General features: G+C 43.9%; 9 pseudogenes; all 9 read right to left on the reverse strand.

The window, feature by feature from the left end:
- Positions 1-1,034: 1,034 nt before the first annotated feature.
- LOC148267418 (5S ribosomal RNA) lies at positions 1,035-1,153 on the reverse strand (annotated as a pseudogene).
- Positions 1,154-2,759: 1,606 nt separating this feature from the next.
- Positions 2,760-2,878, reverse strand: LOC148267419 (5S ribosomal RNA; annotated as a pseudogene).
- Positions 2,879-5,060: 2,182 nt separating this feature from the next.
- On the reverse strand, positions 5,061-5,180 carry LOC148267420 (5S ribosomal RNA; annotated as a pseudogene).
- An 805-nt stretch (positions 5,181-5,985) lies between these two features.
- Positions 5,986-6,104, reverse strand: LOC148267421 (5S ribosomal RNA; annotated as a pseudogene).
- A 349-nt stretch (positions 6,105-6,453) lies between these two features.
- Positions 6,454-6,572, reverse strand: LOC148267422 (5S ribosomal RNA; annotated as a pseudogene).
- A 1,217-nt stretch (positions 6,573-7,789) lies between these two features.
- Positions 7,790-7,908, reverse strand: LOC148267423 (5S ribosomal RNA; annotated as a pseudogene).
- A 1,271-nt stretch (positions 7,909-9,179) lies between these two features.
- On the reverse strand, positions 9,180-9,298 carry LOC148267424 (5S ribosomal RNA; annotated as a pseudogene).
- Positions 9,299-10,178: 880 nt separating this feature from the next.
- On the reverse strand, positions 10,179-10,297 carry LOC148267425 (5S ribosomal RNA; annotated as a pseudogene).
- A 2,621-nt stretch (positions 10,298-12,918) lies between these two features.
- Positions 12,919-13,036, reverse strand: LOC148267426 (5S ribosomal RNA; annotated as a pseudogene).
- Between the last annotated feature and the right edge of the window lie 2,340 nt (positions 13,037-15,376).

Here is a 15,376-nt window from a genome sequence, read left to right on the forward strand (position 1 = left end):
ATGTAAGATACTCACAAAACACTCTTATCACGTGATGGGATTTAATTGAATGCGTGAAAAATATTAAGCAAAATATCTTGGCACCGTGACTCACGTTTGGGAATGAACTGGCAGATCGTCGCTCTGGTCCCGCGTAACGTTTAACACTCCATCTTCAAAAAGAAGGGTGCAACACGAGTACTTCCCAAGAGGTCACTCATCTTAGTACTACTCTTGCCCAAGCACTCTAAATTGCGTAGTTTTGATGGGATCCGGTGAACTAGTGCTGATATATTGCACACGTTCTAATTTGTGCCACAAATACATATAGCCCTTATCCTTCCCTCCCCCTTTTCGTCATTTGTTTTGCTATGCGCATACACTGCACCTCTGTTTCTAATTCCAATATCAAGCAAAATGCCCCAGTGGCTCGACTAATGCCCAGGTGAACGGACCACTTGCCGCACCTAGTTTTTCATTATTCTACTATGTAGGATACTCGTAATGGCACTCTTATCACGTGGTAGACTATAAATGAATGCACGAAAAATATTAAGTAAAATGCCCTGGTGCTACGACTCACGTTTGCGAATGAACTGGCGGACTGTGGTTCTGGTTGTAGGTAATGTTTAATGCTTCATGTGAAAAAAAACAGGTGCAACATGAGGACTTTCAAAGAGGTCACCCATACTAGTACTACTCTCAACCAGGCACGCATAACTACGGAATTTTGATAGGTTATGGTGCATTAGTGTTGGTATAATCACACCCCTTCTATTACACATTGCAAATACATGTGCCCCTTCTCCTTTCCTCCCCCCTCCCATCATTTGTTTCGTGGTGCGCACACACCTCACCTCTGCTTCTAGTTCTAATATCAAGCAAAATGCCCTAGCACCTCGATTCATGCCTAGATGAATTGACAACCCACTGTACATCTATTTTTGTTGTTCTACTATTTAAGATGCTAGTAAGGACACTTTTATTGCGGTGAATGAAACAACAGACCATGGCTCCAGTTCTGCGTAACGTTTAACGCTCCGTTCCCAAAACGATGGGTGCAACACGAGAATTTCTCAAGAGGTCACCCATCTTAGTACTACTCTCGCTCAAGCATGCTTAATTGGGGAGTTTTGATGGGATCCAGTGTATTAGTGTTGGTATGATCGCATCATTTTAATTTTATGCTCAAATGCATGTACCCCTACTCTTTCCCTCCCCCCTCCCATCATTTGCTTCAATGTGCGTGCACACCGCACCTCTGCTTCTAGTTCAAATATCAAGTGAAATGCCACGGTGCGTCGACTCATGCCCAGATGAACGGACTGCCCTCTGTACCTTTATTTTTGTTGTTCTATTATGTAAGATACTTGTAATGACACTCTTATCTAGTAATGGAGTATAAATTAATGTAGAAAAATATTATCAAAATATCCTGGTGCCGCGACTCACGTCGACGAATGAACCGGCGGACCGTGTCTTCGGTCGTGCATAATGTTTAATGTCCTATCTGCAAAAAAACGGATACAACACAAGGACTTCCCAGGAGGTCACCCATCATAGTACTACTCTCGCCCAAGCATGCTACATGACGGAGTTCTGGTGGGATTCGGTGCATTAGTGCTAGTATGATTGCGTCCATCCCATTTCGCACTACAAATGCATTTGCCCCTTCTCCTTCGCTCCCTTCTCCCATCATTTGTTTCACTGTGCACGCACACCTCACCTCTGCTTCTAGCTCTAATATCAAGTGAAATGCCCCGATGCCTCGACTGAAGCATAGATGAACGGACCACCTACTGCACCTCTGTTTTCATTGTTCTACTATTTATTATTCTCGTAAGGACACTTTTATCATGTGGTGAACTATAAATGAATGTACGAAAAATATTAAGCAAAATGTTTCGGCTCCAGGATTCACGTTTGCGAATAAACAAACGAACCGTGGTTCCAGTCGTGCGTAATGTTTAACGTTGCGTCCACAACAAGATGGAATCAACACAAGGACTTTCTTGGAGGTTGCCCATCTTAGTACTACTCTCGCCCAAGCACGCTTAGCTGCACGTTCGAATGGGATCCAGTGCATTAATGCTAGTATGATCGCATTTGTCCCATTTTGTGCTGCAAATGCATGTGCTCCTTCTCCTTCCCTCTCCCTCCCATCATTTGTCTCGCTATGCGTGCACACCGCACCTCTCCTTCTTGTTCTAATATCAAGTGAAATGCCCTGGCACCTCGACTCATGCCCAGATGAACGAATCACCCGCCGTACCTCTACTTTTATTGTTCTACTATGTAAGATACTCATAATAACACTCTTTTCATGTGGTGGGCTATAATTTAATGCACGAAAAATATTAAGCGAAATGTCCCAGCCCCAATAAGAGTTCGGATGGGATTTGGTGCATTAATGCTAGTATGATCGCATCTGTCACAAAATGGGTTGTAAATGCATATGCTCCTTCTCCTTCCCTACCCCCTCCCATTATTTGTTTCACTGTGCGCGCACATCGCACCTCCGCTTCAAGTTCTAATATCAGGCGAAATACCCTAGTGCCTCGACTCAAGCCCAGATGAACGGACCACCTGCAGCTCCTCTGTTTTCATTGTTCTACTATTTAAGATAATCATAATGACTCTCTTATCACATGGTGGACTATATATGAATGCATGAAAAATATTAAGCAAAATGTCCTGGCACAGCGACATATATCGACGAATAAGTCGACGGACCGTGGCTCCAGTCATGCGTAACGTTTAACACTCCGTCTGTGAAAAGACGAATGCAAGAAGAGGACTTCCCAAGAGGTCACCCATCCTAGTACTACTCTCATCCAAACACGTTTAACCACAGAGTTCTGATGGGATCTGGTGCATTAGTTATGGTATGATCGCACCTGTACCATTCCATGTTGCGAATGCAGGTGCCCATTCTCTTTCCCTCCCCTGTCCCATCATTTGTTTGACTGTGCGTGCGCACCTCACCTTTGCTTCTAGTCTAATATTAAGCAAAATGCTCCGGTGCCTTGACTCATGCCGAGATGAACTGACCATCTGCCACACATCTGTTTCATTGTTTTACTCTTTAAGATACTCGTAATGACACTCTTATTTTATGGTGGACTATAAATGAATACATGAACAATAAAAAGCAAAATACTCTGTCACCACGACTCACGCCAGCGAATGAACCGACGGACTGTGACTTCGGTCGCGCATAATGTTTATCGCCCCATCTGCAACAAGACAGATGCAACAGAAGGACTTATCAGGAGGTCACCCATCTTAGTACTACTCTCATCCAAGCACGTTTAGTTGCTAGTTGTGATGGAATCCGGTGCATTAGTGCTGGTATGATTGCACCAGTTCCATTCCGCGCTGCAAATACATATGCCCATTCTCTTTCCCTCCCCCCTCCTATTCTTTATTTCACTGTGCGCGCACACCTCACCTTTACTTCTAGTTCTAATATCAAGTAAAATACCCCAGTGCCTCGATTCAAGTCAAGATGAACAGACTGCCCAGAACACCTCTGTTTTCATTGTTCTACTAATTAAGATAATCATAATAACACTCCTATCACGTGGTGGACTATAAATGAATGCATGAAAAATATTAAATAAATGCCCCAGTGCCGTGACTTATGACAGCGAATGAACCGGCGGACCGTGACTCCAGTCGTGCGTAACATTTAACCCTCCGTCCGCAAAAAGATGTGTGCAGCACAAGGACTTCCTAAGAGATCACCCATCTTAGTACTACTCTCACCCAAGCATGCTGAACTGTGAGTTTTGATGGGATCCAGTGCATTAGTACTGGTATGATCGCACCCATCCCATTCCGCGTTCAAATGCATAGACCCCTACTCCTTCCCTCCCCCCTCCCATCATTTGTTTTGATATGCACGCACACCGCACCTCTACTTCTAGTTCTAATATCAAGCGAAATGTCCTAGCACCTCAACTCACGCCCAAATGAATGGATCGCCTGCCGTACCTCTTTTTTTGTTGTTCTATTATGTAAGATGCTAGTAATGACACTCTTATCATGTGGTGGACTATAAATAAATGCACGAAAAATATTAAGCAAAATGCCCCAGCATTGCGACTCACACCAGTAAATGAACAGACAGACCGTTTCTCCGATCGCGTGTAACATTTAATGCCACGTTTGGGAAAAGACGGGTGCAATATGAGGACTTCTCAGAAGGTCACCTATAATAGTACTACTCTTGCCCAAGCATGCTTAATAGCGGGATTCTAATGGGATCCAATACATTAGTGCCGGTGTGATCGCACCCGTTCAATTTTATGCTATAAATACATATTCCACTTCTCTTTCACTCCCCCTCCCATCATTTGTTTCACTGTGCGGGCACACCGCACCACTGCTTCTAGTTCTAATATCAAACAAAATGCCCTGGTGCATCGACTCACGCCCAGATGAACGGACTACCCGTAGCACCTCATTTTTCATTGTTCTACTATGTAAAATAATTGTAATGACACTCTTATCATGATGTAGACTATAAATGAATGCATGAAAATATTAAGCAAAATGCCCCGGTTCCGTGACTCACACTGGTGGACTGTGGCTCCGGTCGTGCGTAATGTTTAACACCCCGTCCGCAAAAATATAGGGGCAACAAGAGGATACTACTCTAGTCCAAACATGCTTAGCTGTAGAGTTATGATGGGATTAGGTGCATAAGTGCTGGTATAATCGCACACGTCCCATACCGCATTGCAAATACATCTATCCCTTCTCCTTCCTTCTCCCCTCTCTTCATTTATTTCGTTGTGCGCACACACCGTACCTCTACTTTTAGTTCTAATATTGAGCGAAATGCTCCAGTTCAACGACTCATGCCTAGATGAATGGATCGCCCGCCAGCCCTCTATTTTTGTTGTTCTACTATGTAACATACTCGAAATGACACTCTTATCATGTGGTGGACTATAAATGAATGCACGAAAAAGATAAAGCAAAATGCTTCGGTGTCGCGACTCACGCTGGCGAATGAATCGACGGACCGTGGCTCCCATCACGCGTAACGTTTAATGCCCCATCAGTAAAAAAGACGGGTACAACACGAGCACTTCCCAAGAGGTCACCCCATCCTAGTACTACTTTTGCCCAAGCACGTTTAACTACAGAGTTCTGATGGGATCCGGTGCATTAGTGCTGGCATGATCGCATCCGTCCCATTTTGCACTACAAAATACATGTACCCCTTCTTGTTCCCTCCCCGTCCCATCATTTATTTCGCTGTGCGCGCACACCGCTCCTCTACTTCTAATTCTAATATCAAGTGAAATGCCCCGATGACATGATTCATGCCCAGATGAACGGATCGCCTGTCATACCTCATTTTTTATTGTTATATTATGTAGATGCTCATAATGACACTCTTATCACGTAGAGGACTGTAAATGAATGTACGAAAAATATTAAGCAAACTACTACGGTGCCGCAACTCATGACGGCGGATTGTGGTTCTCATCGTACTAACGTTTAACGCCCCATCAATAAGAAAAGGGGTTCAACAGGAGGATTTCCCAAAAGGTCACCCATCCTAGTACTACTCTCACCCTAGAACGCTTCACTGTGGAGTTCTGATGGGATTTGATTCATTAATTCTTGTACAATCGCATTCGTACCATTTTGCACTGCACATACATATACCCCTTCTCTTTCCCTCCCCCCTCCCATAATTTGTTTTGTTGTGCGTGCACACCGCACCTCTGGTTCTAGTTCTAATATAGAGTGAAATGTCTGGGCATGTTGACTCATGCCCAGATTAACGGACCGTCCGCCACACCTCTGCATTCGTTTTTCTACTATGTAGGATACTCATAATGACACTCTTATCTCATGATGAATTATAAATAAATGCATGAAAAATAATAAGCACAATGGCCCGGCGTCGCGACTCACGCTGGTGAATGAATCGATGGATCGTGTCTCTGGTCGCATATAATGTTTAACACCCCATATGTAAAAAGACGAGTGCAACACGAGAACTTCCCAGGAGGTCACACATCATAGTACTACTCTCGCCCGAGCATGATTAACTGCAGAGTTCTAATGGGATCCCGTGCATTAGTGCTAGTATGATCGCACATGTTCCATTTCGCATTGTAAATACATATACCCCTTCTCCTTCCCTACTTACTTCCATCATTTGTTTTGCTATACGCGCACACTGCACCTATGCTTCTAGTTCTAATATCAAGCGAAATGCTCCAGCACCTCAACTCATGCCCAGATGAACGGATCACCCACTGCACCTCTGTTTTCATTGTTCTACTATGTAAGATACTCGTAATAACACTCTTATCATGTGATGGACTATAAATGATTGCACGAAAAATATTAAGCAAAATTCTCCGATGTCGCAGCTCGCTTTTGCGAAAGAACCGACAGACCTTGGCTCCATTCGCGCGTAATGTTTAACACCTTGTCTGCAAAAGAAGGGTACAACACGAGAACTTTCGAGGAGGTCACCCATCCTAATAGTACTCTCGCCCAAGCACGCTTAACTGTGGAGTTTTGATGGGATACAGTGCATTAGTGCTGGTATGATTGCAGCCATTCCATTCTGCGCTGTAATTGTATATTTCCCTTCTCCTTCTCTCCCCTCTTCTGCTATTTGTTTCGCTATACACGCACATTGCACCTCTGCTTCAAGTTCTAATATCAAGCGAAATGCCCCAGCATCTCGATTCATGCCCAGATGTAAAATACTCATAATGAAGCTATTATCACATTGAGGACTATAAACAAATGCACAAAAAATATTAAGCAAAATGCCCCAGCGTCATGCCTCACGCCAGCAGATTGTGGCTTCGGTCATGCGTAACATTTAACGCCTGTCTAAAAAAAGACAGGTGCAACACAAGAGCTTCCTACGAGGTCACCATCCTAGTACTACTCTTACCAAAGCACTCTTAACTGCGAGGTTCTGATGGGATCTGGTGTATTAGTGCTGGCATGATTGCACTCTTACCATTTCGCGCTGCAAATGCATGTACCGCTTCTCCTTCCGTCTCCCCTCCCGTTATTTCTTTTGTTGTGTGTGCTCACCACACCTCTGCTTCTAGTTCTTATATCAAGCAAAATGCCCTGACGCCTCGACTAACGCCCAGATGAACGGATCGCCCGCCGCATCTCGTTTTTCATTTTTTTACTATGTAAGATATTCGTAATGACACTTTTATTACGTGGTGAACTATAAATGAATGCATGAAATATATTAAGCTAAATGCCCCGATGCTGCGACTCACATTGGCAAATAAACCGGTAGAGCGTGGCTCCGATCCAATGTAACATTTAACGCCCCGTCCGCAAAAAGACGGGTGAAACACAAGGACTTGCTAAGAGTCAACCATCCTAGTACTTCTCTCACCCAAACATGCTTAATTACAGAGTTCTGATGGGATCTGTTGCATTAGTGCTGGTATGATCGCACCCGTACAATTTCCCGCTGCAAATGCAAGTGCCCCTTCTCCTTCTCTCCCCCCTCCTGTCATTTCTTTTGCTGTGCGCACACACCGCACCTTTGCTTCTAATTTTAATATCAAGCAAAATGCCCCAGTGCCTCGACTCACGCCCATATGAACGAACCGCCCGCTGCAACTCGTTTTTCATTTTTTATTATGTAAGATACTTGTAATGACACTCTTATCTCGTGATGGAGTATAAATAAATACACGAAAAATATTAAGCAAAATGATCAGACGTCGCGACTCACACTGGTGGACTTTAGCTCCGGTTGCGCGTAACGTTTAATGCCTTGTCTACAAAAAGACGGGTGCAACAAGAGGACTTCCCAAGATGTAACCCATCCTAGTACTACTCTCGCACAAGCACGCTTCACTGCGGAGTTCTGATGGGATCCAGTGCATTAGTGCTGGTATGATCTCACCAGTCCATTCTATGCTGCAAATACATTTATCCCTTCTCCTTTCCTCCCCCCTTCCATCATTTGTTTCTTTGTGCGCAAACACCGCACCTCTATTTCTAGTTCTAATATAGAGTAAAATGCCCAAACGCCTCGACTAACTCCCAGATTAATGGACCGCCCACCGCATCTCTGTTTTCGTTGTCTACTATCTAAGATACTCATAATGACACTCTTATCTCGTGATGGACTATAAATGAATGCACCAAAAATTTTAAACAAATGACCCAACGTAGCGACTCACGCTGGAGAATTATGGCTCCAGTCGCGCGTAATGTTTAACGCTCCGTTCGCAAAACGACGTGTGCAACATGAGGACTTTTCAGAATGTCACCCATCTAAGTACTACTCTCGCCCAAGCACGCTTAACTGTGGAGTTCTAATGGGATCTGATGCATTAGTGTTGGTATGATAGCATCTTTCCCATTTCACACTCAAATTCATGTACCCCTACTCATTCCCTCCCCCCTACCAACATTTGTTTCGATGCGCATGCACACTTCATCTCTGCTTCTAATTCTAATATTAAGTGAAATGCCTCGGTGCCTTAACTCACGCCTTGATGAATGGATCGCTCACTGCACCTCTTTTTTCATTGTTCTACTATGTAAGATGTTTGTAATAATAATCTTATAGCGTGGTGCACTATAAGTGAATGCACAAAAAAGATAGAGCAAAATGCCTCGGCACCGCGACTCACACTGATGAATGGACCAGCAAATTATGGCTCTGATCCCATGTAACATTTAATGCCTCCTCCAAAAAAGACAGGTGCAACACGAGAACTTTCTAGGAGGTCACCCACCCTAGTGCTACTCTCACCCAAACATGCTTAGTTGCAAAATTTTGATGGAAACTGGTACATTAATGGTGGTATGATCGCATCTATCCCATTCCGTGCTGTATATACATATACCCCTTCTCCTTCCCTCCCCCTTCAAATCATTTATTTCGTTGTATGTGCAAATCACACCTTTGCTTCTAGTTCTAATATCAAGCGAAATGGCCCAGCACCTCGACTCACGTCCAGAAGAAAGGACTGCCTATCACACCTCTATTTTTTTTATTCTACTATGTAAGATGCTCGTAATAATACTCTTATCATGTGGTGGATTATAACTGAATACACAAAAAAGATAAAGCAAAATGCCCCAGCGCTGCGACTCACGTTTGTGAATGAACCGGCATACCGTGGCTCCGGTCGTGCGTAACATTAAACACCCCATCTGCAAAAAGATAGGTGTAACACGAGAACTTCCTCGGAGGTCACCCATCCTAGTACCACTCTCGCCCAAACACGTTTAGCTGCAGAGTTCTGATGGGATCTAATGCATTAGTGCTTGTATGATCGCAACCTTCCCATTATGTGCTGCAAATACATGTGCCCCTTCTCCTTCCCTCCTCCCTGCCATCATTTGATTCACTGTGCGCGCACACTCAACCTCTCCTTCTAGTTCTAATATTAAGCAAAATTTCTCGGCAGATGCCCAGATAAACGGACCGCCTGTCGTACCTCTGTTTTTGTTGTTCTACTAATTAAAATGCTCGTAATGATACTCTTATCATGTGGTGGACTATAAATGAATGCACTAAAAATATTAAATAAAATGCCTTCGCACCACGACTCATGATGGTGAATGAATCGGTAGACCACGGCTCCCTATCGCGCATAACGTTTAACGCTATGTCCGTAAAAAGACAAGTGCAACATAGGGACTTTCAAGGAGGTCACCAATCCTAGTACTATTCTTGTCCAAACACCCTTAACAATGGAGTTTTAATGGGATTCGGTGCATTAGTACTGGTATGATCGCACCAGTTCCATTCTGCGCTTCAAATACATATACTCCTCCTTCCCTCTTCCCTCCCGTCATTAATTTCACTGTGCGCGCCCACCGCACCTCTATTTCTAGTTCTAATATCAACCGAAATACCTCGGTGCCTCGACTGATGCCTAGATGAACGGACTACCCGCTGTACCTCTATTTTTGTTGTCTTACTATGCAAGATGCGCTCGACTCACGTCCAGATGAATGGACTGTCCGCTACACCTCTATTTTCGTTGTTCTACTTTGTAAGATACTCGTACGAATAATCTTATAACGTGGTCAACTATAAATGAATGCACAAAAAGTATTAATAAAGATATCTCGGTGTCGCGACTCATGTTTGTGAATGAACCTACAGACCATGGATCCGGTCCTGCGTAATGTTTACTGCCCTTTTTGCAAAAAGATGGGTACAACACGAGGCCTTTCCAAGAGGTCACTCATCCAAGTACTACTCTCGCCCAAGCACGCTTAACTGCAAAGTTCTGATGGGATCTTGTGAATTAGTGCTGGTATGATTGCACCACTTCCATTCCCGCTGCAAATACATATACCCCTTCTCCTTTCCTCCCACTCCTGTCATTTGTTTTATTGTGCGCGCACACCACACCTCTGCTTCTAGTTCTAATATATAGCGAAATGCCCCAATGCCTCGACTAACACCTAGATGAACATACCGCCTGCCGCACCTTTATTTTCGTTGTTCTACTAAGTAAGATACTGGTAATAATACTCTTATCTTGTAATGGAATATAAATTAATACACAAAAAATATTAAATAAAATGCCCCGACGTCGCGACTCATGCAGGCAAATGAACTAGTGGACCGTATCTCCCGTTGCGCATAATGTTAAACGTCCCTTCTGCAAAAAGATGGCTACAACAAGAGGACTTTTCAGAAGGTCACCCATCCTAGTACTACTCTCACCCAAACACGCTTAACTACGAAGTTCGATGGGATCGAATGCATTAGTGCTAGTATGATCGCACCCCTTCCATTCTGCACTGCAAATACATATACCACTTCTCCTTCCTTCTCCCCTCCCGTCATTTATTTTGTTGTGCGCGCACACCGCACTTCTGTCTCTAGTTCTAATATTAAGCGAAATGCCTAAGTGTCTCGACTCATGCCCAGATGAACAGACCACCTGCCACAACTCTATTTTCGTTGTTCTACTATGTAAGATACTTGTAATGACATTCTTATCTCGTGATAGACTATAAACGAATACATGAAAAATATTAAGCAAAATACTCCAACGTCGCGACTCACATTGGCAGACTATGGCTCCAGTCACGCGTAACGTTTAATGCCTCGTCCATAAAAAGACGGGTGAAACACGAGGACTTCGGAGGAGGTCACCCATCCTAGTACTGCTTTCACTAGAGCACGCTTAACTGCGAAGTTTGACAGGATTCGGTGCATTAGTGTTGGTATAATCACACCCCTTCCATTCCAGGCTGCAAATACATATACCCCTTCTCCTTCCCTCCCTCGTCTTGTCATTTGTTTTGTTATGCGTGCACACAACACCTCTGTTTCTAGTTCTAATATCAAGCGAAAGGTCCAGGTACCTCAACTCACGCCTAGATGAACGGACTACCTACCGCACCTTATTTTTTGTTGTTCTACTATTTAAGATGCTCGTAATGACACTCTTATCATGTGGTGGAATATAAATGAATGCACGAAAAATATTAAGCAAAATATTCTGGCACTACACTCACGCCGGCGAACTATGGCTCCTATCGCGCATAACATTTAACACCCCATCCGCAAAAAACGTGCGCAACACAAAGACTTCCTAGAAGGTCACCCATCCTAGTACTACTCTTGCTAAAGCACGCTTAACTACAGAGTTCGAGGGGATTTGGTGCATTAGTGCTAGTATGATCGCACCTCTTTTATTTTGTCCTAAAAATACATATACCACTTCTCCCACCCTCCCCCCGTTATTTATTTCGTTATGCGCAAACACCACACCTCTGTTTATAGTTCTAATATAGAGCAAAATGCTCCGGCACCTTGATTCATGCCCAGATGAACGGACTACCCGCTGCACCTTGTTTTTCATTATTTTACTATGTAAGATGCTCGTAATGACACTCTTATCACGTGGCAGACTATAAATGAATGCACAAAAAATATTAAGCAAAATGTCTCGGCATCGCAACTCACTATAGGGGACAATGGCTTTGATCGTGCATAATGTTTAACGTCCCGTCAGCAAAAAGACGATTGAAACACAAGGACTTTCCAGGAGGTCACCAATCCTAGTACTAATTCCACTCAAGCACACTTAACTACAGAATTTGATGGGATCTAGTGGATTAGTGCAAGTATGATCGCACCCCTTCCATTCCGCGCTATAAGTGCATATGCCCCTTCTCCTTCCCTCCCCCCTCCCATCATTTGTTTCGTTGTGCGCACACACCACACCTCTGTTTCTAGTTCTAATATCAAGCGAAATGCTCCGGTGTCTCGACTCACGCCCAGATGAATGGAGTGCTCGCCTACCTCATTTTTCATTGTTCTATTATGTAAGATACTCGTAATGACACTCTTATCACGTGGTGGACTATAAATGAATGCACGAAAAATATTAAGTAAAATTTTCAGGCTCTGTGACTCACATAGGCAGACTGTGGCACCGATCGCGCTTAACGTTAAACACCCTGTCTATAAAACGATGGGTGCAACACAAGGACTTTCGATGAGGTCACCCATCCTATAACTAATCTCGCCCAAGCACACTTGATTATAGAGTTCTGATGGGATCCTGTGCATTAATGTTTGTATGATCGCAACTGTCCCATTCCCGCCTGCAAATACATATATCCCTTCTCCTTCCCTCCCCCCTCCCATCATTTATTTCACTGTGCGGGCATACCGCATCTCTACTTCCAGTTCTAATATAGAGCAAAATGCCATGTCGCTTCGACTCACGCCCAGAAGAACGGAGGCCCACTGCGCCTCTTTTTTCGTTATTCTACTATGTAAGACTCTCATAATGAGACTCTTATCACGTGGTGGACTATAAATAAATGTACGTAAAATATTAAGCAAAATGTTTCAGCGTCGCTACTCATGCCGGCGGACTGTGGCTCTGATCGTGCGTAATGTTTAATGCCCCACCCACAAAAAGACGGGTGCAAGACTATGACTTCCCAGGAGGTTACCCATCCTAGTACTGCTCTCGCCCAAGCACGCTTAACTACAGAGTTCGATGGGATCCGGTGTATTAGTGCTAGTACGATTGCATCCCTTCCATTCCCCGCTGCAAATACATATACTCTTTCTCCTTCCCTCCCCCCACCCGTCATTTTTTTCGTTGTGCGCGCACACTGCACCTCTGTTTATAGTTCTAATATCAAACGAAATGCCCTGATGCCTCGATCACGCCCAGAAGAAAAGACTGCCCATCGTACCTTATTTTTCTTTATTTTACTATGTAAGATGCTCGTAATGACACTCTTATCAAGTGATAGACTGTAAATGAACACATGAAAAAATAGTAAGCAAAATTTTTCGGCGACGCGACTCACTCCAGCGAATTGTGGCTCCGATCATATATATCATTTTACACGCCGTTTGCAAAAAGGCAGGTGCAACATGAGGACTTCTCAGGAGGTTACGGATCCTAGTACTACTCTCACCCAAGTATGCTTAACTGCAGAGTTCGATGGGATCCGGTGCATTAGTGCTGGTATAATCACACCCCTTCTATTCCGCATTGTAAATACATATACCTCTTCTCCTTCCCTCCCCCCTCCCACCATTTTTTTGCTGTGCGCGCATCTAACCTCCTCTTCTAGTTCTAATATCAAGCGAAATGTCCCACGCCTCGACTCATGCCCATATAAATGGATCGCCTGTTGCATCCCATTTTTCGTTGTTCTGCATTTGTAAGTTGCCCGCAATGACACTTTTATCATGTGATGGGCTTTAACTGAATGCGCGAAAAATATTAAGTAAAATGCTCTGGTGCCGTGACTCACATTTGCGAATGAACTGGTAGATCATCGCTCCGGTCCTGCATAACATTAAATGCCTCATCTGCAAAAGAAACAGTACAAACGAGAACTTCCTAAGAGGTCACGCATCCTAGTACTACTCTCACACAAGTACGCTTAACTGCAAAGTTCTGATGGGATCCGAAAACTAGTGTTGGTGTGATCGCAAACGCTTTAGTTTGCGTCGCAAATACATATAACCCTTTCTCTTTCCCTTTCCCCTCTCGTCATTTGTTATGCTGTGAACGCACCTCACCTCTGCTTTTAGTTCTAATATCAAGCGAAATGCCCCAGCGCCTCGACTCATGCCCATATGAACGGAACCCCCACCGCGCCTCATTTTTCGTTGTGCTACTATATAAGATGCTAGCAACGACACTCTGATCACGTAATGGATTTTAATTGGATGCGCGAATAATATTAAGAAAAATGCCCTAGCGTCGTGACTCACGTTTGCAAATGAATCGGCGAATCGTCGCTCCAGTCCCACGTAACATTTAACACCCCGTCTATAAAATAAAGGGTGTAACATGAGGACTTCCTAGAAGGTCACCCATCCTAGTACTACTCTCACCTAAGCATGCTTAACTGCAGAGTTCTGATGAGATCAAGGGAACTAGTACTGGAATGATCGTAATAACTCTACTTTGCACTGCAAATAGATATACCCCTTCTCCTTCCCTCTCCCCTCCTGTCATTTGCTTCACTGTGCATGCACCTCACCTCTGCTTCTAGTTATAATATTAAGCGAAACACGCCGGCGCCTCGACTTATGCCCATATGAATAGAACACCGACCGCACCTCATTTTCTATTGTTCTACTATGTAAGATGCTCGCAATGACACTCTCATCACATGATGAGCTTTAATTGAATGCGCAAAAAATATTAAGCAAAATTCCCTGGCACTGTGACTCACGTTTGCAAATGAACTAGCAACCCATCGCTCCGGTACAACGTAATGTTTAATGCCCCATCTTCCAAAAGAAGGGTGCAACACGAAGACTTCCCAAGAGAGGTCACCGATCCTTGTACTATTCTTGCCCAAGCACGCTTAACTACAGAGTTATGATAAGATCCGGTGAACTAGTGCTGGTATGATCGCAACCGTTCTGGTTTACGCCGCAAATACATATACCTCTTCCCCCTTCCCTCTCCCTTCCCATCATTTATTTCGCTGTGCACACAACTCATCTCTGCTTCTAGTTCTAATATCAAGCAAAATTTTCTAGTACCTCAACTCATGTCTATATGAACGGAACACCCGCCGCACCTCATTTTTCGTTGTTCTACTATATAAGATACTCTTAATAATATTTTTATCACATGATTGGCTTTAATTGAATATGCAAAAAATGTTAGGCAAAATGCCCTGGCGCCATGACTCATGTTTGTGAATAAACCGGTGGACCGTTGCACTGTTGCACCGGTCCCGCGTAACGTTTAACGGCACGTCTACAAAAAAAAAAGGGTGCAACAAAAGGCCTTCCTAAGAGGTCGCGCATCATAGTATTACTCTCGCCTAAGCACACTTAACTGCGGAGTTCTGATCGGATCAGGTGAATTAGTGCTGGTATGATCTCACCCATTCC

The sequence above is a fragment of the Carica papaya genome, chromosome 3, assembly GCF_054855325.1.
Source record: "Carica papaya isolate Zhongbai chromosome 3, ASM5485532v1, whole genome shotgun sequence".
NCBI lineage: Eukaryota > Viridiplantae > Streptophyta > Magnoliopsida > Brassicales > Caricaceae > Carica > Carica papaya.